General features: G+C 45.9%; 1 protein-coding gene across 11 annotated transcripts in view; it reads left to right on the top strand.

Moving 5' to 3' along the window:
- Positions 1-26,407, top strand: part of LOC146008408 (uncharacterized) — a 143,078-nt gene that overhangs the window by 64,721 nt on the left and 51,950 nt on the right. Inside the window, exon 4 of one of the 11 annotated variants that reach the window (XR_014444502.1) lies at positions 7,571-7,705. The exons of the other annotated variants lie outside the window; for them this stretch is intronic. The gene's annotated coding sequence lies outside the window, so the exon portion shown is untranslated. Of the gene's footprint in view, positions 1-7,570; positions 7,706-26,407 lie in introns of those variants that run through there. 11 annotated transcript variants of the gene reach the window in all.

Here is a 26,407-nt window from a genome sequence, read left to right on the forward strand (position 1 = left end):
ACCTCCCCCGGCCAGCACTAAAACTACGATTTGATGTGATCGCAGTTTCAGGGCAATCTCTGAATGGGGCCTTATGTTTCTTTATTTACTTTTATAGGTCCAGAGTCATTATAATAGCAACAATTATATAGCACTACACTTTTTCATTTATATTGGTATAAAACTTTTTGTAAGCATATGCAATGGGAACAGTATACAATAAGTGTGATCAGTCCATACATGTTTCTCTTTTGTCTATATAGTGTGTGTGTGTATATATATATATATATATATATATATATATATTGTGTGTGTATATATATGTATGTATGTGTGTGTGTGTGTGTGTGTGTGTGTGTGTGTGTGCGCGCAGTATATCACACTATATATACTGTACTCAGGGGCATAACTAGAACTATGTGGTACCCACATCTTACAAAACTGGCATCCAGGCAGAGATTATACATTACGGCACGTAGCTGAAAGCATACACGAGCCACACCCTCAGGAATCAGGTGGCACTCTCTGGATTTTTTAGGCTGGACAAACCCACATTATGCTACATAGAATGAGCCAAAATTCCCATTATGCTACATAGAATGAGCCAAAATTCCTAATATTCCACACAGAATGAGCCAAAATTCACATTATTCCACACAGAATTAGCCAAAATTCACATTATTCCACACAGAATGAGCCAAAATTCACATTATTCCACACAGAATGAGCCAAAATTCACATTATTCCACACAGAGTATGAGTCTGTGCCACACAGTATGAGCCAAAACTCATATGACAGCGAGGACATACAGGTGGGAGAGAAAAAGGCAGCATAGTAAGATTACCTTTTAGCAGCAGCGAGGAGGCTCTGGTCAGCGGCAATGGCTCTGTTTGTCAGTGGTAGCTCTAGACCAGGGGTAGCCAACTCCAGTCCTCGAGAGCTACCAACAGTTCACGTTTTCCAGCTCACCTCGCAGGTACACAGATGCACTCACTGACACATTTTAAAAGATCCACAGGTGGGGCTAATTACTTCACTTGTGACTCTGTGAGGAGACATGGAAAATATTAACTGTTGGTAGTTCTCAAGGACTGGAGTTGGCTACCCCTGCTCTAGACATAGTATTTGACGGCAGATAAGAACCACTTGGCCCATCTAGTCTGCCCCTTTTTCAAACCATATTTCATCCTTATTTTTACGGTGGCAGCTCTGGCTTGCAGAGCAGCTCTGGCTGTGAACCCCCACCCCCCGCGTCCGCCTGTGACCGCCATTATTTCAGATCTGCTGCAGACCGGCAGCCCAATCAGGGGTGGGCAGTGCATTGAGATGGAAGGCCACAGGGTGTGGAGAGAGATGATGTGGATCACTTGCTGTACAGCCACAGAGGGGTGCAGTGGACCCTCCTACTGTGCTGCTGGCAGGTGTGGTAGACAGGTGTTGAAGGCCCTATGGAGGGTGTGCAGAGTGCGCTCTGACTATCCCTGCCACAGTTGAAAGGGGTGCAGAGGGCTTTCCCGCTATAATGCCAGTGAGTGTGGAGGGGGCTCCGGAGGACCCTTCCACTGTGCTGCGGGCAGGTGGGGAAAGGATGCTTCTGGGCTTTCTCGGGTGTAGAGGGGTTAGGGCCATATTAACAATGAGATGGATGGCCCTTTTCAGTTGAGGTCCTTAAACAGGCTGCTGATTTGTGGATAGTCCTGATATACCCATTATTAGTGTAGGTGACTATAAAAACATTTCTTCTACGATCCCCATGGCAGCCATCACTCTGGTTTAACCCCTCCTCTTCTCATATTAGACAGGACTTTTTTCAACTAGGACCGCCCACTTTGGCTATAATAGTCCCCTCCTCCTTTGCCACTTCATCTTTCTCCTGTCTCTTCTTCAGTATAGAAGGACAGCGTAAGGTAGATTTATTTATTTAAATATAGGTCTTACCTGGTTGGCCGGTGGCTGGTGGGGTGGCGCCCCGGGGCGGAAGGCTGAGGTGGTGTGTAAGGGATGCAGTTTAAATCCCGGCAGTCGGGATCCCGGCATTCAGAATCCCCCTCCCCTGGAGGGAGAATAAATTAGCGTGCCGAGCGTAGCGAGGCACCGGGCCCGCTGCGTGCCGAGCGCAGCGAGCCAGCAAGGGGGGGGGCGATCCAACCCCCCCCCTTCCCCTTGTCGGGATTCCGGCGTCGGGATTTTGAACGCCAGGATCCCGACCGCCGGGATTTAATACTGAATCCGTGAGTAGTATCCCTCATTAATGTAAGGGTCCGGTGGGAATACCCTATGTGTGTCCGGTCAGCCATAAGTCCCGGTGCGGGCAGGAGGTATGGTGCCATTCAGCATGGTAATGCTCTCGCTGTACTGGGAGACACCGCTGGAAGCTTCTGCTATCTGGGAGCATGCTGAACCCCCCCAAGGCCGGATATTGCCCCTGTGAGATAAGAAGAAGCATTTGGCATATACATGTATGGCATGTGATAAAATCTTTCACAGTTCTTGTAAAAGATCAATCTGTGAGGATTGTGATCTCGGGGTAAAAAGACCCGTTGTATCTGAACCTGAGGCTCCAGTACAGCCTGAGGCCATTAAGCAATTAATGAACTGGATGAAACAGACATTTATAGCTAAAGATGATCTGATTGGTCTGCAATATGTGAAGAGATCCAGGGATCAAGCTGACTTTAGTGGTGATGAAGGGTCCTCTGGAACGGTGACCCAGTTAATACATCTGGTGAAGAAGGTGAATTAGTGGAAGAAGATAGGACCTTCAATCTAGATGTGGTGGAGAGAATATTAAAGAATTAAAGAATATTCACAAGGCTATGAACCTTAAAGAACCACCTGAAGCTGGGGAGCATGACCATTGTTTGAGGACACAGTTAAGAAAGGCAGAGCAATGGTCAATGGACTATGTAAAGAACAGTGTGACTCTGAAGGGTAGAATTTTTAAGAAGACACAGTTGGGAGATAAACGAGGAGAAAAGCCAACATCGGCCATCTCAGAACATTTTGTTTCTGGGTACAGTGATGGATACTAGTCAGTTCAATATCGCCCTTTCAGGAGAGAGTTGCACCAAAATACAGTCCCTAGCGCAGGAATTCGCCTTTTCAAGGGAAATCTCTGTTCAGAAGGCTTTGATGCTCCTAGGCATGATGGCATCAACCATTCATATTGTACCGTGGGCTCAGTGAAAGATGAGGGCGTTTAAGATGCAATCCAGAAGTGAAGGAATCTCTGCTATGGTGGTCAACAGGGCTGCAGTCAAGAGTTACAAGCCTGATGTCTCAGAGATTTACCATGTTAACGACAGATGCAAACAGTTTCGACTGGGGTGCTCATCTAGCCAGCAAGTCAGTTCAAGGGACTTGGTCGGTGAAGGAGAGCCAGATGTCTTCCAATTACAGAGAACTTTTAGCAGTGTGGAGAGCAATGTGTTGCTTCAAGTCAAAGATCTGTGGGGTTCACCTCAGAGTGTTGTCCGACAATTTCACAACAGTGGCTCATATAAATCATCAGGGAGGCACCAAAAGCAGGACTCTGATGTTGTTAACGAAATAAATCTTGTCTTGGGCAGAGAGAAACCTACAGTCGATTTCAGCCATCCATTTACCAGGTTCAGAGAATTCAGTAACGGATTTCAGTAGCAGAGTCGAAAGGTAATTCTACCAGGAGAGTGGATGTTGAACACAAGTATCTTCAAATTAATAGTGCAAAGATTTGGTTGCCCAGAGGTGGATCTGATGGCGACTTTTTCCAAAAAGAGGTTGGAAATATTTTGTTCAAGATTCTATCAAGCCTCTGCATTGGATGCATTGTTGATCCCATAGAAATTAAAGCTGGGGTACGTCTTTCCTTGCTGTGGTGGACGGACGTGGAATCTCTGCAGATGGGCAGGTCACTGTTGGCCTGGGACTGGTTAGCGATCACAACAGATGCGAGTCTCAAGGGTTGAATCTTAGACTTCAGGGACTGTGGTCACAATCGGAAGCTCTTCTATTGATCAATATCTTGGAGCTCAGAGCGGTGCTGAGGGCACTTCTGCATGAGGAGTCTGTTGTATAGGGTTCTCCAGTGAGAATTCAGTCAGACAACGCCACGATGGTGGTATAATTGAACCATCAGGGAGGTACTCGCAGCAAGTTGGCGATGCGAGACACCTCACGGATATTTCGATGTGCGGCGTCCCATGTTCCAGCGTGGTCAGCAGTGTTTATTCTGGGGATCCGGAATGTGGAGGCGGACTTCCTCAGCAGATCAGAATTGCAGGAGGGGGAGTGGGCCTTACACCCAGAGGTGTTCAGAGACATCACAAGGCGCTGGGAGTTCCGGAGGTGGATGTTATGGCCTCACGGCACAATTGTCAAGTCCCACTGTTCTGTTCCCGGACCAGAGATCCGAGTGTGTGGGCTATGGACGCCATAACTGTGTCTTGGACGTTCAGGCTGGCTTACATATTTCCACCTTTTCCAAAATTTTTACCAAAGGTGGTCTCTAATTTCCATTTAAACTAGGAGATTGTGCTTCCAGTGTTTTGCCCTCCTGAGGAGACCAGACACAGGGACAAGCTGTTACTTTTGGATGTGGTTTGCGCTTTGCGAGTGTATTTGGATAGAGTGAAGTCTTTTCGGAAGACTGATTCTTTGCTGGTGCTAAATGATGTACATAAGAAAGGGTGGCTGGCCTCTAAGCAGACTATTGTCCGCTGGTTGAGGTCGGTCATTGCTTATGCCTACACCAAGATTGGTCGTCCAGTTCCAGCTAGGGTGAATGCCCATACCATGAGGTCTGTTGCCTCTTTTTGGGCTGTGCGCCATGGGGCTTCAGCAGAGCAGTTGTGCAAGGCTGCCACCTGGTCCTCTGTTTACACATTCACTAAATTCTACAGGTTCCATGAGTTCGCGTTGGAGGACGTTTCATTTGGGTGAGCAGTTCTATGTGCTGTGGACCTAAGCATACCCTCCCAAAGGACCAGCTCTTGAACATCCCATGGTTAAGCTGTGTCACCAGGATGGACAAAAGAGAAAAGTGTATTTTTGTAAGAACTTACCGTTCAGCATTGAAATTCTATAACACCTGGCTGCCGTATATACATTCCCTTAATATTTTTTGAAAAAGACCATATTAGACAAGTGGTCCAGCTTACAACGTGGTATAACTTGGCTACTTTGGAAAGGGGACATCCTCCCTTCTGAGTCATTGCTTGATGCTTATGCTTTAATACTTGATTATCGTATGTGCATAAAGACACACCATATGAATGTGTTCATCATGAAGCCTTTACTGTGCCTTATGTCCGAATTACTGTAATGTATCATTCTGTGTTTTTTTCATTATAACTGTAATTACCAATGTCAATGTACCATATGTGAACTTTTAAATTTTAATAAAAATATATATAAAAAAAAAAAACTTGCCGGTGAAATCCCTTTCTTTGAGTCCATCCTGGTGACACAGCGATCCCTCCCTTTTTTTTTTAATTCAATGATTTTTATTGAAATTTTACAGTGTATAACAAGGTTCCCATTACAAACAGAGGACATTATAGACACAGACAGTAGGTTTCTCGAATCATAAGGCAATGACCTGGAGTATTTATATAACAAGGTGGGCAAGGATAGCGACAATGGTTCAAATCAGTATATAGTCAGTATCAAGTATATATCAGTATAACAAGGGTATTGTGTACGAACATAGCAATTTAAGACATTCCAATGCAGGATGTAATAATTACTAGTGCCCAAAGGCGCCATTCAAGCACTAAGCAAATAAAAAAATGTCACACTGCAGAATGGCAGAGTTCGAACATTGTATATGTATAAGATTGCCAAGACACCATTATCCCTGTCCAGGGTAGGATATAATGTCTGAGTGAAGTGTATAGTTCAGTATCATATGTCTGGTCTATCCGGAGAAACAGAAAATATAACTGAATAAACCCACCCAAACGACCCAAAACAAACCTCCCTTATAACCCCCCGCCCTGTGCTACCCACCCCCAACCTAGGTGTACCTGGATCCCTTAACCGTGCCCCCCCAACTAACTATAATAACTACGCTAACTAACTAAACCCTCCCCCCCCCCCTCCCTTCCCTACACACCCCTAGTTACAGGATTGTAAGCGGATATTTAACCAGGGCACAAGAGCAAAGTATTATAACTAGTACAAGGCTAGCCTTCGCAGATATAAGTGGCTCCTAATAAATTAGTTCAACATCACGATATGGCGACTGGTTATAAAGAGACAGCCTATATGACACTTTAAATAAATGTTTAGCAGGATCATGTAAATATAACATACTGGCATCTCTAGCATCGGATCTAATATAAGAAGAATAGTGACGGATAGCAAAAATATAGAACATCAGAAGAGAGCTTATATAATAGTAAACCATAAGAATGGTTAGCAGAAGAGCTAATATGAATGAATATGAACAGAGTCCACATTACAGTTTATAGGGATTCATTAGTCTGGCCAGTTTTTAGTTCCTTGAGGGTATATTACCATCGACCGGCATGGATTATATTTTTTCGTGGGGGTTATTTGAGGATTGTCTGGGATTCGAAAAAGTCAGAGACCAGGAGCATCGTGCAATCATTATTAAAACAGAAGAAGGATGAAAGCGAAATGTCCCACCGGCACCGACCCCAGGAGCTATGCACCAGTTGGTCACAATGTTATATGGAACCAGATAAGAGTACATGATAATCCAGAAGGGTATTAGAAGGGTATTAGAAGTAGGAATATGACCCACAGCCTCCAACTCGCAGCCATGGGGAACATGTGGTAAAGGGACACCCCTTTGTACATCATCTAAGTAGCGAGAGAGTCTGGCAGATGAAGCATATACAGCCTGAATTATTTGTGCAGAGAAGCGTTCCATTTTGGCACTGTTGTGCGATCCAGGGAGTCCACAAATATACTATTAGGATATTGAGGGGTTCCCCTGGAAATCGTGCAGTTAAGGGGAGGTTTAACAGTCACTCCGTGTCCCACCGCCACTCACCACCAGCAGTATTCAGGCAGCCTTTAACATTGCTCAGCACTCCGATAGACAGGGCAAGATGGCGCCGGTTCTCCCAGTGCGGTCCGCAGCAGCGTGTCTCGGCCGAGACCGCTTCCCGCTATCTCCGCAAGATTTGCTGGGAGTTTCTCCAGCCCGCACCTCCTCCCGTCCGCCAAAACACCTCAAACAGGGCGCCGTTCAGGAGGATACTTTGTCCGGCGCAGGGGAACTCGGCCTGCAGATCCCCCGCTCACGGGCTCCGGTGAAGCAGCAGGCCACTGGGAATGTGACAGCTGGATTGACGGGGAGGATTCGTCTCTGCACACCAACCAGCACTACAAGTGTTCAGGCAGGTTGTCCCACAGTCGCCACCAATATTAGGGCCGTTGTTAAGAGTATAAAAGGATAGTTAAAAGGATATTCAGCAGGAGCTCTGGGGGATTGCTGCCTTCCTCTAGGCTGTCCAAGCCACGCCCCCGCGATCCCTCCCTTTACACTAAGTGATATACTGTTACATGTTCATGAGTATACGGTTAATTTTTTGATTGTGCATAGTAATATGTTCAGACGTTGCACTTATTGTATCCTAGTGGGATTTTGAAGTTTGAACTGAAGTTTCCAGGATGCAGTGAGGGAGGAGCCTGCCTATCTTAAAGTCAAAGCATAGGTGCTTGGCTCCTGCGGACCATACTACATCCCATGGTTAAGCTGTGTCACCAGGATGGACTCAGAGAAATGGATTTGAACGTTAAGTTCTTACAAAAATACCCTTATTGTTGTGTCATTTTTTTTATCCCTAGACTTGCAGATGGTCTCAGTACATCAAATTAAAAAACTTTATATGCAGTGTTTAACTATGTGATTTTATATTTTACATTAGCTAGATGTCTCACATAGGTGATGTAGGTTGCAGTTGGTTGTTATGCTTTGAGGTAACGCTGTAGTGACTGCTATTTTTTCTATGATACCCATGGCAGCCAATACATTGGAATATCCTCCCTCTCCTTCAGTTTAGACAGGATGTTTTCTAGGGAGCCACCACCTGCTGGTATATAGTCTTACTCTTCCCCTTCCTCCTTGTATTTTCTCCTGTCTCCAAGTTTAGCTATGGTAGGGATACTTTTATTTTTCTCTTTGGGTTACCTCTATTTCCCAGCAAAACATATTTCTACAAAGCTGGGTGGGTCAGGGTGGCTCCTGAGGGTGGAAGAGTTTACTAGCATAAGGCTTGTGGTGGTCTGTATAAGAATCCTGCCCGTGTTTGCTTGTATAGCACTGTACCTAGATCCAAGCTTGTCAAAAAAAGTTGTAAGGCCTCTTATAGATTCCTGACCAATTATTTGCAGCCCCTAGGAACAAGGTTACATGCTCTCCGACACTTCTGATAGATGCAACATTCCCATACTGCATACTGTTGTGGATGCACAGTTGGCATCTTTTTTTTTTTAAACACATTTTATTGAAAGTTTGTCAAAAATATAAAATGAAAGACAAATTACTTTTTTTTTCAAAACAAATAAATCACATATGTTAGTTCGTTTGTTGTACATCCGCATCAGTATATATTACAACGAGATACATTGCATCCATTTTTAAGCCTAATAGACAGATTGACGTGTAAAGTTAGGTCCAAAAAAGATCCCTTGTGGCGGGCCCATCAGACCTGGTCTTAGGGGTGAGACCATGGCTCTGCGCCACCAAACCCCACCCTCCTCCCCAGTCTAAGAAAAAATGTGGAAATGTAGAATGGCGCCTGACCACACCAAAAGATCCAGCAGAGCACATATAGAACATAAACCATATAAAAAGCTGTAGTATAGTGATATCTCACCTTTCAAACAAAAATAACAAACTATTCAAAGTACTATATGGGGACAGGGGAACGAAAAGCAGGGGAGGAGAATAAAGTAGACGTACAGGGAGGACAAGACAGAAATCGCCTAATTAAACCATGACCTAGATCTGGGTCTCAAGTAATCTGGCGCAACATAAACCAAGTCGTATTCTCAAACACCTTCTGTATGGTCAGTTACATATCAGCTTCTAATGTTTGTATATATATTTCCCACTTAGCGTAAAAACGGACAACCCCCTTCTCGATATTGCACAGTGTTGCCTGTCGTTCAAAGAACAATATCTTGAGGAGCGAATTCTTCATCTCAGTCAGCGATGGGGCCGTCCCATAGATCCAATGTGTCCAAATAAATTTTTTAGCTTGAACTAATATCAATGAGATTAAAGGAATTATCTTTTTTTTTTATTGGGCCCTAAATTCCAATTTTTAAAGTACAAAACTGTGGGTTTCCTGAAGTGATGCTGACTGAAGATGTTTCAGGCTATTTGGGAGTTTCTTTAGCACTGTTTGTATCGGTGGGAAGGAGGGAATATCAGAGTTCCATTTAAGTTCGAGTGTTTGGAGCAACTTGTCCTTCGGGAGAACTATTAGGGTCTGGTATAAATTTCGGTACTTATGTAATATCTGGGCTCCCGTTTTTCTTATGAGACCGCAACCCCTCGCGGGGCTCGCTGCGCTCGCCACGCTTCGGGCATGGTGGCTCGCTGCGCTCGCCACACTATATAAAATCAACTCCATGCGTAGTTGGATAGTAGGGGTATGAAAAAATGGGGTGCATTTAACATGGGAGCCCAGATAATACATAAGTACCTAAATTTCTTATCATATACCCCAGGACATTGGGCCTTATTCTAGTTTACTCTTTGTGACAAAATCCTTCTTAGATGGACAAAACCATGTGCACTGCAGGGGGGGCAGATGTTACTTGTGCAGAGAGAATTAGATTTGGGTGGGGTTTTACTTCAAAGTGAGATCTATATTGCAGTGTAAAAATAAAGCAGCCAGTATTTACCCTGCAGAGAAACAAAATATCTCACCCAAATCTAATTCTCTCTGCACGTTTTACATCTGCCCCCCTGCAGTGCACATGGTTTGTCCATCTAAGAAGGATTTTGTCAGAAAGAGTGAACTAGAATAGGGCCCATTATGTGTGGCTATTAGAGATTAAAGCGGGTCCGAGGTGACTAATGTAAGAAATGGTTTAGGCAGGGATTGGGCATAGTGTTGCGCTTGCAAGTACATGTAGAACTGGGATCGGGGTAGATGATATTTATTGGCTAAGTCTGTGAACTAAATGATCTCTCCTCCCGGGTCAAAAATGTTGCATATGGCCACAATTCCCTTTTGGCGCCACTCTAAATACAAAAGGTTATCCAGTCCAGGTATAAAATTCAGGTTGCCCCAAAAGGTATTATGAGGAGTGTTGGTTGGATTCCTATTAAAATGTTTATGTATGACTGTCCACATTTTGTAGGTTTCTCTAAAAAGAAGATTATCCCTCACGTTACAAGGGATTTTACCAAGTGGGGTATGCAAAAGTGCTGCTAGGGAATATGGGTAAAAGAATCTGTGGCCACATGTGAGAAAATTTGGGCCTGGGGGAGACTAAAGCCCCCCTCGGGTTTGGGAAGGTAAAGCCTGGACATCGGCATCCTTGTTTTTTTGGTTGACCATATAAATTTGGTTACCATCGTGTTATAGCGCGATAGGTCTAGTTTGGAGAGGGGTAACATTTGTATCAGATAGTATAATTTTGGAAATATTATGCTTTTAATAACAGTGATATGACCATACCTTGGCCCTTATTCTGTTTCGTGCGGTACGGCCCGCGTGCGGCCGTACCGCCGATGTTTACAGTCTGCACATGCGCAGAGGTCATTCTGCGCATGTGCAGCCCCCTTCGCCGCAGACGTATTTCGTCCGCCGCAAAGGGGGCGTATAGGGGCGTGAGGGGCTTCATCCCCTCATTTCCCTATGTGTACGCCCCGCGTTTCATGGGCGTTCCCATGCAAACGCGGGGCGTATGCATGGAAATGAGGGCATGACGCAGCTCATGGGGGCGGAAAGCTGACGTCGCCGGATGTCAGCTTTCAGCCCCCATACAAGCTACCACACGGACGATTGTCCGTGTGGTCTCAGCTTGCGGGAGCTGCTGGGGCGTGCGGACCTGCCTTCGATGGTCGACGACCATCGAATGCAGGGGGCAGCTCCCACCATGGTGGAGGCGTACGCCTCCACCATTTTTATGCGGATCGCCAGCCGTCCGTGTACGGACGGCCGTGGCGATCCGTCTCGTGGGCGGGGATTGGTTTGTGCGGCCGGAGCCCCGTGTGCGGCTCTGGCCGCACCAACCAGAATAAGGGCCAGTGAGAGGGGGAGAGTCTGCCATCTCTCTAATAATTTTGTTATAGTCTGCAAAACAGGTTTAAAATTAGCTGTACCGTATATAGTAAGTCTAAGTGTAAAGGGATCATAATACCAAGATATTTCAATGGTGCTGTGCAAATCGTAAATTGCCGTAAGGTAGGGTGCTGCTCAGCGTAACGGGGGGCCAGACCAGGGGTAGAATGTGGGATTTATCATAGTTTACCTTGAACCCTGAGAACGTACCAAAATGGTCTATTATAGACATAGCTGCCGGGACTGATAAGGGGGGTTCGAAAGAAGAGGAGCATGTCATCGGCAAACATACTCAGTTTGACTTCCACTTCTCTCACTTTAATTCCTGCAAAGGAGGTTGTGGCTCTTAAGTTTGACGGCTAAGGGCACTAGCGCAAGGGCAAACAACAATGGCGAAAGGGGACAGCCCTGGCGCGTGCCTCTCAGTATGTGAAAGGGGGGAGACAAATAGTTAGCCAATATTTGAGAAGTGGAGTGGGCATATAGGTTATTAATTTCTGTAATAAAAGGTTCCAGGATTCCAAAGTTATGTAGTGTGGTGAACAGGTGGTCCCACGAGACCATATCAAAGGCCTTTTCAGCATCCAATGACAGAATTGCCTGTGGAGCTGGGGTTTCTCTCGTCTGATGCCATTGCATAATTGTGAGGAGCTTTCTTACATTTAAAACCGAGTGTCTGCCCCCAAATGAACCCGGTTTCATCTTTGCCAATGATTGTGGGAAGTAGTATTTTAGACGATCAGCTAGAATCTTAGTGTAAAACTTATAATCTGTGTTGAGCAAGGAAATAGGGTGATATGACGAGGGTAGGGTGAGGTCTTGTCCCGGTTTCAGAATAAGTTTAAGGAGTGCCGAGTTAAAGTAAGGGAGTTGGGGGGTGCCTTTAAGAAGTGAATTGAACAGCAATATTAGGGGTGTAGTGAGTTTGTGAGCTAGCAATTTATAATATTCGCTCGTCAATCCATGTGGGCCTCGTGCCTTCCCCGGCTTAAGTTGCCCAATGGCTCTAGTTACTACGTCTTCAGTGATGTTCTCCACTAGGCATTTAGTCTGGTCTGCACTAAGAGTGGGCAGAGTAATTGACGCCCAAAAGGCGGTCTTGTGGGTTAGGTCTGCAGGTTCAGGTGAGTATAGTTTAGAGTACAACTTATGCAGTGTGGTTAAAATGTCGTTCCCTTTGTGTGAGAGGTTGCCATCATCATCCTTGAGGGTGGTGATAGTAATGGGAGGGTGTTGTCCTTGTAATAGGGTTGTCATTAGTCTTTTGGGTTTGCCTCCGAATCTGTAATATTTACAAAATGATATTTATATTATATTTGGAAAGATAACCTAGTTTCAATTTTGGACAAAAGGGAATCAAACGCTGTTTTAGCCTGGTTGAATGCTATTTTATTTTGGGGTGTGGGTGAAGTTTTGTAAGTCTGGTATGCAGTCATTAATGTGGCCTGAGCTTCTAAGTAAAGCTTTGTTCGCTCCTTACGTATGTGGGAGTAATAGGAAATTATTGCACCTTGCAGTACCGGTTTAGAGGCCTGCCAATATAGAAGGGGTGCGTCCGTCTCAGTAGCAGTGTTGTTGTGTTTGTAGTCCATCCACGTAGATTCTAATAAAGATTTAAATTTGGTGGAATTAGCTAGGTGGCTGGGAAAACGCCAATTAATATATGAGCCCCTGTCTTGGGTAGTGTGCAAGGCTATCCAGCAGGCAGTGTGATCTGAGATATATATGGTTTCAATCCCTGCGTCTTGCACTAGGGGGAACGCCCTTGTAGAGAGCAGAATGTAATCTATAAGGGAGAGGGTGTTATGGGCCACCGAGAGGCAAGAAAACTCTCTCTCAACTGGGTTACAGGCTCTCCAGACATCTGTCAAGTGGAGACTGGACATTAAGTAATGGCTATCCTGTCTAGGGGGGGTCTTCTAGTGGTGGCATTCGATTCTCTGTCCAATACATTAGAATAGATGCTAAAACATTTAAAATCTCCTGCCAATACAATTGTGGTATCAAGATATGGTGTTAATAGGGTAACAAGGTTTCTGAAAAAACACTTTAGAGAAAACATTGGGGGCGTACACATTGCATAGAGTATATCTAGTCGACTGTATGGTGGCATCCACGAGTACCCATCTGCCTTCCGGATCAGTTAATGTGGAATGTATCTGGGTCGGGTGTGTTTTCTAACCAAAATGGCCACCCCTCTGGATTTGGAATTATAGGGGGACGCCGCCAGCAGCGTCCATCCCATGGTACTCAATTTTAGAGTTTCAGGGGGAGCCAAATGAGTCTCCTGCAAGAATATTAGCAGGGTTTTTTCCATTTAGACGGGATGTGGAAGCCACCCACATTCAAAGTTGCTATCTTCAATTCAATCATTCTGGAATAGCATAGTTTCTAAATACCCACATCCACCAATAAATGCATATAAAAACAGTTGGTTAAGGCTATCTGTATCAACAATAATTAAACAACACAAAAAGGGATAGGACATGAGGATAAAAGGGTATCCGGACTATTGTTAGACAGCACTTACATAGACAGCCATTACATCGACACCATTAGTTCGACAGCTCAATAGGTCGACATGCTTTTAGGTCGACATACCATTAGGTCGACATGTTTTTAGGTCGACACTGCCATTAGGTCGACAGTGTCTATGTCGACAGTCAAAAGGTTGACATGGGTTTTTTCACTGTTTTGAGCCGACATGTGCCGACAGGCGGTATTTCATGCCCTACTATCCACTAGGGCGTGGTGGGAGAATAAAATAGTGTGCCGAGCGCAGCGAGGCACCGTGCCCGAAGCATCGCAAGCGAAGCGAGCGATGCGAGGGGCTGCGGTTCACTTCAAACTGTGTCCATGTCGACTGTGTCGACATTTCGGCCAAAAAAACAGTGAAAAAACCCATGTCGACCTTTTGACGGTCGACATAGACACTGTCGACCTAATGGCAGTGTCGACCTAAAAACATGTCGACCTAATGAGCTGTCGACCTAATGAGCTGTCGACCTAATGACATGTCGACCTAATGGTATGTTGACCTAAAAGCATGTCGACCTAAAAGCATGTCGACCTATTGAGCTGTCGAACTAATGGTGTCGATGTAATGGCTGTCTATGTAAGTGCTGTCTAATATCCGTCCCACATCCGGATAAAAGGGGGGAAGGAAGTGGAAACAGGAGAATCCGGGGGCTGGAGTCATAGCTGAGGTAATTAACAGAATGACAGTCATGATAAGCATAAAGAATGCAGACAGCCGATTCCGGACCCCCAGCATCCCACATAACAAATACAGTGTTAAACTAACAGACTTCTGGAGGCACAGCAGCAGAACAGGCTACTGGGTACCGTATCCCAAGGGGAAAAGCAATTTGGGCACATGAACTAATAGGCTCACCCCAGCCATAAATGCAGCTATCCAGAACCTAAGAGGGTTTCAGGGGTTAAATGTCCCTACTATAGGTGATGGGTTAGACCTATGTAGCACGCATAGTAGTACATTTAGATTATCAGCAGAGTGTCAAGTAAAATGTTATCGAACAATATAGGACAATAGGGGTTCCAATGAGGCTGCACCGCCTCAATCAAGGTGGTCAAGATGTGAGGTGACACAAAACGGGGGGGGGGGGGGGTGTGTGATCGGCCCCTCTCCAACAGGTACCATTTCCTGACGCCGGTAGCAAAGAAACTGGAGATAGGGGATTTTGGTTCAGTCTTTTTAGCCTTAAGTAACCAGAATATATAGGTCAAGTCCTCCTAGCATAGCGGTCCTGCGGGGGAGGGAGCGACTCACAATAAGCAAGAAGTGTAGGGAGTGGAAGGGTGTCAGGTAGATTCTGAGGTAAAATATATCAGTAGGGAACATAATCAGCTCATCAAGTAGTTTTAAGCCAAATCCGGGCCTGCTGGTGAGAAAGAGGCCTGCGCCTGCTCAATTAAATATGCCTCCTCATCCTGTACTGTGCTGAATTCTTTAAAAGAAGTGCCTGAGAAAATACGCAGCTTAGCAGGGTAAAGCAGGGCAAACTTAGTATTGTCTTTCACTAGCCTGGAGCACAATGGGGAGAACTCCTTCCTCGCTCTAGTAACCTCTGCAGAGAAGTCCTGGAAAATGAGCAACTTGGGGCGAAATGTAATGGGAGGCGGGTTTTTTTTTTTTTTTTGTGATTTTTTTTTTCCGCAAAATATGCCGTTTTTGGGCATTTCCCGAAAATCGCATATTTTATAGGGTGCGATTTGCAGCAAAAATCAAATTTTTTAAAGGTGCGATTTTTAGTTAGACTAAAAATCGCATCCAGATGTTTTCCCATTAAAAAGGATAGAACTCGCATAAAAAATAGACCAGGTTCTGCCTGGCGATTTTATCAGAAACATGCACAGATCATTGAGATCTGTGCATGGTTATGTTGTAAAAAAATAGTTAAAAAAGCATAACCAGCCCAGGGCTCAGAAAGCCGGTGCTGGTATCATAAAATCAGAGGGACAAACAAATAGGGGTTCCCTTGATTTAATGAAACCAGCACCAGGCTCAAGGTCCAGCGCTGGTTCCCAAAATACGGGGGACAAAATGACTAGGGGTCCCCCGTATTTTAAGAATCAGCACCAGACCCAACCAGCCAGCAGGGTAATGCCACAGCCGGGGGACACTTATTATATAAGGTCCCGCGGCCAAAGCATTATCCCCGTGGCTGGTCAGCATGGGCAGGGGTCCTGGGGAAGTGGGGACCCCCCCCAATGAAGGGGTCCCGCCCCTCCAGGACTTACCAGCCCTTGCTGAAAGTCCGGAGCTGTACCCGATGCCCCTGGGCGGTGGGCATCGGGCTGATGCAAAGTGTAAAAAAAAGAATAAAAACTATTGTTTTCTACTGTAGAACTATGAGTCCCAGCAAGCCTACCCCGCATGCTGGGACTTGGAGAACCACAAGTCCCAGCATGCGGGGCATTAAAGGGCTCGCTGGCACTTGTAGTTCTACAGTACAAAAAATAGTTAAATAAAACACACTGACACCCTGAAAAATAAAAGTTTAATACATACATAACACACACATACTGATACTTACCTACCTTGAGCCCGTAGGTCGGTCCCTGGATCCGGGGTCCTGGGCTCTAGGGCAGAAGAGTCCGGTTCCGGGGCCTTGGTCCTGGTTCCGGGGCTGGTCCGGGGCTCCAGGGCTGATGTCTCCGGGGTCCAGGATCCGAAGTAGTCCAAAAGGGGTACCTAAGGAAGGAAATCCTACTCACCTGGTCCCCGGCGACGACCTCTGCTTCTTCTCCGGCAGACGCGCTGCTCCCGGCTGGTACCCGCTCACGGACTGAAGAGGCGCAGACATGTTTCATCTTCCGCGCCTCTCCTCAGAATGATTCTATTGGCCGCCTAGCGGCCAATCAGGAGCCGACTTTCTCGGCTCCTGATTGGCCGCTAGGCGGCCAATAGAATCATTCTGAGGAGAGGCGCGGAAGATGAAACATCTCTGCGCCTCTTCAGTCCGTGAGCGGGTACCAGCCGGGAGCAGCGCGTCTGCCGGAGAAGATGCCGAGGTCGTCGCCGGGGACCAGGTGAGTAGGATTTCCTTCCTTAGGTACCCCTTTTGGACTACTTCGGATCCTGGACCCCGGAGACATCAGCCCTGGAGCCCAGGACCCCACCCCAAGCCCCGGAACCGGACTCTTCTGCCCTGGAGCCCAGGACCCCAGACCCAGGGACCGACCTACGGGCTCAAGGTAGGTAAGTATCAGTATGTGTGTGTTATGTATGTATTAAACTTTCATTTTTCAGGGTGTCAGTGTGTTTTATTTAACTATTTTTTGTACTGTAGAACTACAAGTGCCAGCGGGCCCTTTAATGCCCCGCATGCTGGGACTTGTGGTTCTCCAAGTCCCAGCATGTGGGGTAGGCTTGCTGGGACTCATAGTTCTACAGTAGAAAACAATAGTTTTTATTCTTTTTTCTTACACTTTGCATCAGCCCGATGCCCACCGCCCAGGGGCATCGGGGACAGCCCTGGACTTTCAGCAAGGGCTGGTAAGTCCTGGAGGGGGGGGGGACCCCTTCATTGGGGGGATCCCCACTTCCCCAGGACCCCTGCCCATGCTGACCAGCCACGGGGATAATGCTTTGGCCGCGGGACCTTATATAATAAGTGTCCCCCGGCTGTGGCATTACCCTGCTGGCTGGTTGGGTCTGGTGCTGGTTCTTAAAATACGGGGGACCCCTAGTCATTTTGTCCCCCGTATTTTGGGAACCAGCGCTGGACCTTGAGCCTGGTGCTGGTTTCATTAAATCAAGGGAACCCCTATTTGTTTGTCCCTCTGATTTTATGATACCAGCACCGGCTTTCTGAGCCCGGGGCTGGTTATGCTTAGGAGGGGGGACCGCACGCCGTTTTTTTTTTTTTTTTTTAAAAACATTTTATTTTATTTTTGCAAAAGAGCAATAAACAGCAGGGTACATTTGTATAGAGAATTGTTCCATATACATTCCACGGTACATCAGGTTTACAATAATAAAACTCTGTATATTCAAATACAACTTTGTGATCAATTTTTTTGTGTTTCCTGCATTTACCTTACACAATTTTAACAATATACACCCCAAATCTAACCTAAACTAACTCCCCCCCCCCTCCCCCTCCCCCTCCCCACCCCCCTCAGGTCTCGGTTGCTAGTTATGAAGTACTGAGCGATCTGGTTAGGTACCATGTGGTCCCTTCATATAGTGAGTAAATTTGTTGTTTTGTGTCATTATCCAGTGAGTCAATATATACCCCCCATTTATGCATGAATTTTTTGACTCCCTGTTCTACATGTGGGACTGTGGAGCGTCTATCTAGATGAAGCAAATTCAACAAGGTTATCCGAACTTGATGTAGAAACGGAGGGGATGACACCGTCCAGTTTCTCAGTATAATTTTTTTTGCCACTGTCACTACAATGGTGAGAAAAGGAGTCAGTGCTGTTTTCCGGCCCTGAAGGTTCCAGTTAACAAAATTAGCACATAGCATAGCGAGAGGGTCCTTAGATAGTTTTAGTTGACATATATTATTTATGAACCCCATGACCTTGTCCCAAAATTTCCTTATGCGTCCACAGTCCCACATGCTATGAAAGAAGTCGGCCCTCGAACCTCTACTCTTTTTTTTTTTTTAAACACAGCGCACTGTACTGAAAATGTGCCGATTTTCATGACTGAAAATCGCCCATTTTCAGGACTTAAAAATCGCCCGAAATCGCACCATATCTCACTTTTTTGCCGCAAATTCGCATCTCATTACATATGCGAATTCGCGGCAAAAAATGCGATTTTTAAAGGTGCGATTTTTTTTTTTTACTAAAAAATCGCACCCTATTACATTTCGCCCTTGGTGCCATTCCATTGTAAGGATCTGTTCTGCCTAAACGCTGACCACAAGGCCTCCTTATGCTGGAAATTAAGGCACTTAAATAACTGCTATTAGTACGTTCATCCCTTGCAGGACCCAACCTGTGGGCTCTCCACAATCATGCCAGAGCAAGATTCTTCTATATGTAGTAATTCTGGTAGTGTGGTCAGAAGAAAAGTACAAGGCAGGGCCTTTGAGAGACTCTGGGAGGCCTATGATATGGAGGTTATTCCTCCTCGAACGATTTTCCAAATCGTCCAGTTTGTTTTGCATAGTGTATGATGATTTTTGCAGGGAATCAGTGGTGGATTTTAACACTTGAATGTCCTGAAAAGCTTCCCCCATGTGCGTCTCAGTAACGTTAACTCTCTTCGTGATCTGTTTGATTTGGGACTTGATATCCAGCACTGTTTGTTGCATCTTAGCAGCGTGTGCATCAAGGATAGGGTTTATAGTATCCTTTATTGCACGGACCATGTCAGCATATGTCAGCGGGGCTGCCGGGGTTGGAGGAGAATATGGGGTGAATAGCTCAGGTTGTGTGGGCGGCAGGAGCAGAGTCTCCGGAGCACTTACTTGGGGTTGTGCCTGTGAAGGCACAGAGAGCACAGTCTGTTAGGTAGGCTGTGTGCCGGCGGCCATATTGGGACAACCTCGCGGCTGGAGAGTTGGTGCAGCGGCTGGGAAAGAAACGTCTCCATTTGTGGCAGCGGAGGGTCGGCGGCATCTTCCGGCAAGCAGCTGGTCAGGTGCGGTGGCTATGGAGCGGCTTTGTGACGCTTGCTGGCCCGGGTCAGTGGCGGAGGTCAGTGCTCTGCTGCCTCACCCATGAAAGCCGAAACCAGAATTCCCGTGCAGTTGGCATCTTTGGGCACAGCGGCTATTGTAAAGAGTAGTTGTTTCTTCCCTTGTAACTATAATAGTAAAGGAACTAAAGCAGGTGCTGCAGGGTGGGATTCCTGTGGGGGCCACAGACTAATTCTGGGATGTCCTAAAGCAGCCACCTAAGGGTGGGGATGCTCCTGTGCCGCAGCAAATACACTCTGGTCAGCCTTGGTGCCTCCCTCCTGAATCAGCCACTGTTTATTTGTATAGATAATTGCTTCCATCATTGTAGCGCTGGATAATCGGTATCTCTTTTTGACACAAAGTTTCTGCCTGGAGCAACTATGGCAGAAATTTATAGAGGGTACACACGGTGAGATATGCTCAATCCCAATGCGCACTCCTGTGTAGTGGAAATCAAATAGAAATAAATTGTGGTAGGCAAGACCTATCTAGTGGAAATCTAATAGTAGATATCTAATCTAATGTGTTCACTGCTGCATTCAATTTGATCTAGATTAGATTTCTATTTCCTGCCTGAAGGATTAGGAACACGGAGATTGAATTGACATCGAATAGAAAATTCAATAGTGCAAATTGAATGCACATTGAATAGTAAATCGAATGGAAAATAGTGAAAATCGATAAGGGGGTGAAAAGAAGAGAGAGAACAAAAAAAAACCCTATAGGTTCATTTTATCTACTGCTCTTTATTTTTGTATAAGTGAAAGGTTATTAATTAATGACAAGCTTTCATGTTAATTACTTTTGTCTCAGTGTTTCCTAGAATTCTTTGTTTTTATTCCTTTTGGCTGAAAACCAGACCCGAGCAATTATTACTTTTGCTAAAGTGCATAGACATAAAATGCAAGAATATGTACCCCCAGTGCATAAGTCCGACACCCCTGCTCCAAGTATGCAAACCCTTGGGCTGAACTGTACCCCAGTGGGGGCTATATGTTCAATATCTTGCCAGAATTTCCTCCAGAAGATTTGTACCTCTGGACATTCCCACAGCAAATGCCAGAACCCTGCCTGTCCTGCATCTTGGGCATCTGTCATTTACTCTAAGTTGGTGCCTATGCATCCTTGCCGGGGACCAATAGACCCTGTGTAGGATAAAGAAATACATTTGTTGGTACCTAATATTTGCAGTGGCCTTTTTTGTCAAGGCCTTTGCTTGGTTCCATTGCTCTGTTGTTAGGGGGCCTAGATCAGCCTCCCATTTCTCTTTCAGATGACATAGCTGATCCTCGTGGCATTTCTTATTCAGGTTGGCATACAGAGAAGATACCTGGCCTCTGCTACATAGGATATCCAGAACTACTTTCATCGGGGATGAATACATTTCGAGTGTGAGCCCCCCAAATTGTGCGACAATAGCGTGTCGCAACTGTAAATATCTATAAAATTCTATGCTTGGGATATCCCGCTTATGTTGGAGCTGTTCAAATGTTTTAAGGGTGCCCTCATTGTAGAGTTGTCCTATATTATTAATCCCCCTGCTTTTCCATATATTATCTTTAGAGATCTTCTGAAGTTCGGGGTACTTATTATTGTACCAGAGCGGCGAATCAGATTCTATACCCCTACAATTGTACATCCCGTGTAATTGCTTCCAGACTAACATTGCTTGACGGATTATTGCTGGGAGTTTATTTATTTTTCCCCCCGATGAGAGTAGTTGTAAAGGTGGATCTGTCCAGGAACAGAAAGGCCTGCAAAATATAGTCGTGGCCAGATATCCAGCCACTCAAATATGCCAGCTGTGATGCTAAATAGTAATTTCTTAAGTTTGGAAGTTTGTTTTTAATGCGACCCGAGGAGGGCTGTTCTTCCAAACAAAAGAAGTGACCATAGAATCAATAATTGAGAGAACCCTTTTTGGAATATATACTGGAGAGTTCTGCCATACATACAGATATTTTGGTTGAATTATCATTTTTATCATGTTTATGCGGCCAGTAACTCTTATAGGGAGTTTCTTCCAAACGCTAGATCTAGTCTTCTGTCTGAGCAACCCGAGATTTATATAGATTAATATAGCAAGTGGCAAATGCCTCCGTTATATCGCTACCACTATGACACTCTTCACCGTTAAGATTAGTTATACCAGTTATTATATTGTGTATTGTCTTTCACAGGAAAGCCAGCTGCTTGCCCCCTGCCTCTGCTATAGTATTGCTGGTGTCCAGAGAACATTAATTTCCATTTTGTTTTGCTATATAGGTACTCAGCCCACTCCTCCTGGGCCTTCAGCATGCGTCCCCTATCCTCGTCTAATTGTGACACAACATATTCTGCCTCTATCTGTTGGACTAGTTCCTCTAATTCCTTCTCTTTAGCCTTGCTGGACCTTTTTACTTCATTATTTTTTTTTAATAAATGTACCCCACATAACTGCTTTGAGGGTGTCATTACGTATACCCACATTCTCGTAGGTCTTATTATTTATCAAGTATTCTTTCCAGGACTCAACCAGCTCCCTATTTTCGCCAAGTATCTTTAACCAGTAGGGGTTTAGTTTCCACATGCCTCGGCCCCTGTCTCATTTGATATCTAATTTCATAATGACAGGAGAGTATTCCAATATACCTCTCGATAGATAGTCGATATTACTGACTATTGGAGCTAGGTCTTGAGAGATCAAAATCATATCAATCCTTGATAAGGTATTATGGGTAGATGAAAAGCAGGAAAATTGGGATTTATAAGGATTTCTCACTCTCCATATATCCATAAGGCCCAACTCACCTGTCATTCTGGAAAAGAGGATGGTTCTACATTAATTGTTCTTATACCGGTGCGGTGGATTCCTTCCATCTGTCAAGATCTAAATTCATAACATTATTGAAGTCGCCCATACAAATAACCGGTATGTCCGGGTCAGCGGAGGTGATCAGGGCTGCTTTACGTAATATTTCATTGTTATATGGGGGGGGGGGGAGGGGGTATATATACCACAAGTAAGGGGTTGCTGATATACTTTAGCTTTTAAAAAGACATATCTACCATGGGGTCTATTTTGCTATGTGCAAGTTCGAATTGTTCAAAACTGCGACCCCCCCAGGCCCATTGTGTAAATGTGGAATGAAACATATTTGCAACCCACGTCTTTTTTAGTGCTTGTATCCTATCGCCTGTTAGGTGGGTTTCGGTCAGACAGACTATGTCGGCCCCATATTTCTTGAGTTGTGTCATTACCAATGACCTTTTAATTTTGTTATTTAATCCACGTGCATTCCAGCATAAGCAGCTTACGCCACTCTTACGCTCTGTCATATCCACTCCATAGGAGCAGTGTGTCTTCTGGGTTGTGGCTGTGTTAGTAGATATTGCACATTTTGTCTAAGCCCTGTTTCGGGCTGACCAAAGGTGCAACCTCCAACACTATTTTCCCAACATTTTAAAGAGACAATAGTTGTACAGGGCCTTTGGTTGTGCCGATCTTTTATATGCAAGAATACTAATTTATTAACTGGATTTATTCCTCTATCACCAAACTAAACATACGTCTTATATTGTGCATTAGTGATATTCAATCCCTCGAATTAATGAAACCAGCCAGGGCTGGGCATATTTCCCCCATATCACAATAGGCAATCTTTGAATAAATATAGGCATTGGTAGATCACAATATAGCATCTCAGTGGGGTACCAATATACATACATTGCGCAACCGTATGTGACACCACCTAGCCAAACTTTGGATAGGAGAGAACCCTACTGTACCACACTGTGTCTCTCCAATAGTATAGTAACCTATGTGTTTACACAACAGTATAGCCTCGATGACTAGCAGCCTAACCAATTTTTTAATAAAAAATAAATAAAATAAATAACAGCGATACATCACATTACAACGTCTCATTGGGGTAGAATATGCATAGTTACTTAACGGTACACCATCAAATATTTGACAACCTAACCAGCCTTTGGATAAAGGAGAGCAAAAAAGTGAACCATAGTATATCATCGCAGTAGAATAGTGGTTTGCGCAGTTATGTAGCAGTTTATCATCATTGACTGGTATCCTAACTGGTCTTTAGATAGGAGACAGTGAAAGACAATATGTTTCACAATTATGTCGCAATATACACAATTACATAGCAGTCTGGCATCATTAACTAACAACAAATACATCGAACAAAATCGAACCGTGTGTATGCACCATTACCAGAACAGATTTGTTTGCAACAGCAAAAGGTGGTTCAAGTACTAGAATGTATGGGTTTAAAAATTTGTTAATTTGCACAACTCCCCAACCCTGCCTGCCCCAAAAATTAATGCATGTTCCATTTTTAGTGGGTTGAATATTTTTCCAAGGTGTGTGGGCCCGGGACGGCGATGTCACCAAAGGGGATGGGACGGACCAGACCTGGCCGCCGCCGTCACCAAATGGGGGCCAGCCCACCGCTGGAGTCACTGCTGGGGAAGCACTGGCATCTACGGTGGCGCTGGACTTCCCTGTTCGCACCAGTGGGGAGAGGCAGCAGGCTGTTCTAGCAGGGCAGAGCACATTTCTCCTTCATCCACTAGGTGTCACTGGAGTAACAGTGGGGATAGAAGGGCGACCACAGGGAGCATGGGCACTTTAAATATAATTGAGTGTGGCCAACTCCTCCCCTTCTACTTCCCCACCTAGGCAGTCTTAGAATGTGCCCTCATGGGAGCTGGTCACACTACTGGCTTGCTCCAGGGCACAAGTTTTTTAAAAGCTTGAAATTTTTTATTTTTTATTCAACAACAGACAGGCAGTCTGCCGCTGCCTGTCTGCATCGCGGGAGCTGTCGGAGGGGATCCGGCCGCAGCTGCGTGCGGCTCGCGCCCGGTCCCCGGCTGCAGAGACCACCGTCTTCGAAGGACAGCCACCACTGCGCGTGGTGCGTGCCCCGTCCTCCCTTAGCCTCTACCGCCGCCGACCAGCAAAGGCAGCGTTAACGTATGCCTGGCTCCCCGCTCAGGGCGGGGAGTCAGCGAACAGAAAAAAATGGCGGTAGCGCAGGTTTTATTCGGTTATTTAAAACTGGCGCCATTTTGGAGAGCATGGAGTAGCTTAGGGGGCGGGGCTACCGCATGGTACGCTCCCAGCAGCCCCGGCTTCTCCCCAGCGTGACCCAGCACATCGGCGGCCATCTTCTCTGTGCGCACCGCTGCTGGCACGCCGTGGGACTCCGTTTTGCGGAGACAGTCTGCAGACTCAAGTACAGCCTTCCTCCTGGTGTCCAGACCTGCAAAGTAGCTTCCCCAAGCCCTGCACGCAGACAGTGGGGTTAGAGCTGGGTGAGACAGTTCTGGGCTGTATGTAAATTGGGCTATAGCACTCCCGGGTACATACCATAGCGTTGTTCAGGCCTCTGGCAGCTCTTTCCTCTAATACTGTCTCTCCTGTCCAGTCTTTCTGCCTGGCTTCTTACTGTACTATCCCCTGGTGTGTGTGTACAGTTATATTAACCTGTTGATTGTTGCATATATATTTATATATTTTGTATTGATCAAGCACTGTTATAATGGCAGGAGGCAGCTCTAAGAGGTCTTTCAAAAAGTGTAATTCTAAACTTACACAATCCGCTGAGGGTACACCAGTGTGTGAAAAATGCACCACTGAACCCCCTCCTACCTCACAGCAGTCCTCCCCTGCTTGGGCTTTACAGCTCACGGAGGTGATGTCACGCCTGTCCTCTGAAATATCAGATGCACAAAGGGACAGAGAAGCTGTGGAGGGTTTAACAAAGGCCTTGGGCCCAGAGCCCATACGGCCCTCTGTACATGATTCATAACCCCCAGTGCTAAAAAGACTCCTCACACATGTCTTAGACACTGACACAGATGAGGATATGCCTGACCTTGAGGAAGGGGAATATGCTGCCCCAGAGGTGGACGTGCAACTAGATTTTTGGCAAAAAGCCAAAGCAAGCAGCTTCTTTTCCTCCTGCAGAGGAACTAGATGACCACGTGCTATAGGCCTGGAGAAACCCTGATAGGAAATTTGAAATTTCCCGGAGACTGTTGTCTTCATACTCCTTGTCTGCTGCAGGCAGAAAGCTGGTAGAGACTCCCCCTGTAGTTGACACTTCGGTCACGCGTCTGTCCAAAAAGACGGTTCTCCTGGTACCGGGGGCCATTACTCTTAGAGACGCCTCAGACCGCAAGCTTGAGCTTACGCTTAAGTCTATTTACACTGCGGCAGGGGTAGTTCAGCGTCCGGCTCAGGTTGGATGCTGGGTCAATAAGGCTATTGGGGTTTGGGTCTCACAGTTGGCTCAGCAACTGAAGCAGGGAGGTGAGGTTAATGTTCTGGTACAGTTAGCAGAACATATTTCGGAGGCATCATCATATATGGTGGAGGCCTCTAATGATGTTTGCATCATCGGTGCTCGCATCTCTGCTCTTTCCATATCGGCTCGCCGATCACTCTGGCTCCGCCAGTGGCAAGCTGATGCAGAATCCAAACGGGCAGTGGAGGCACACCCCTTCATGGGTGATGTCCTCTTTGGGCCCGAGTTAGATAAGTGGATATCTCAATCCACTGGTGGAAAATCCACATTCCTCCCATCCACGGCCCCTCCCCCTTCTACACGTAGAACCTTCCAGGGGACATCCTTCCCGCAGGCAAAGTTCCGTGGTCGCTCTAGAGGGGGCGCTGCCTCACACAGAGGCTCCCGAGGTCGTGGCAGAGGTGCTTCCCAGGTGGGGGCGCGCATGCAAGGCTTCCAGCACGTTTGGCTGCAGTCTTGCTAAGATGCTTGGGTGAGAGATCTTGTGGCCTTCGGCTACAAGATACATTTTCAAAAACAGGTTTACCAGTTTCAGGAGAAAAAAGCCTGCTACTGACCACGGGGGTGGTGATCCCGGTCCCAGAGGATCAAAAGTCCCTGGGGTTCTACTCCAGCCTCTTTCTAGTCCCCAAGCCGGATGGCTCGGCGCGTCCTATCCTGAACTTGAAGGATCTAAATCCTTACCTCCAGCCG

The sequence above is a fragment of the Crinia signifera genome, chromosome 6 (assembly GCF_055691185.1).
Source record: "Crinia signifera chromosome 6, ASM5569118v1, whole genome shotgun sequence".
Taxonomy (NCBI): domain Eukaryota; kingdom Metazoa; phylum Chordata; class Amphibia; order Anura; family Myobatrachidae; genus Crinia; species Crinia signifera.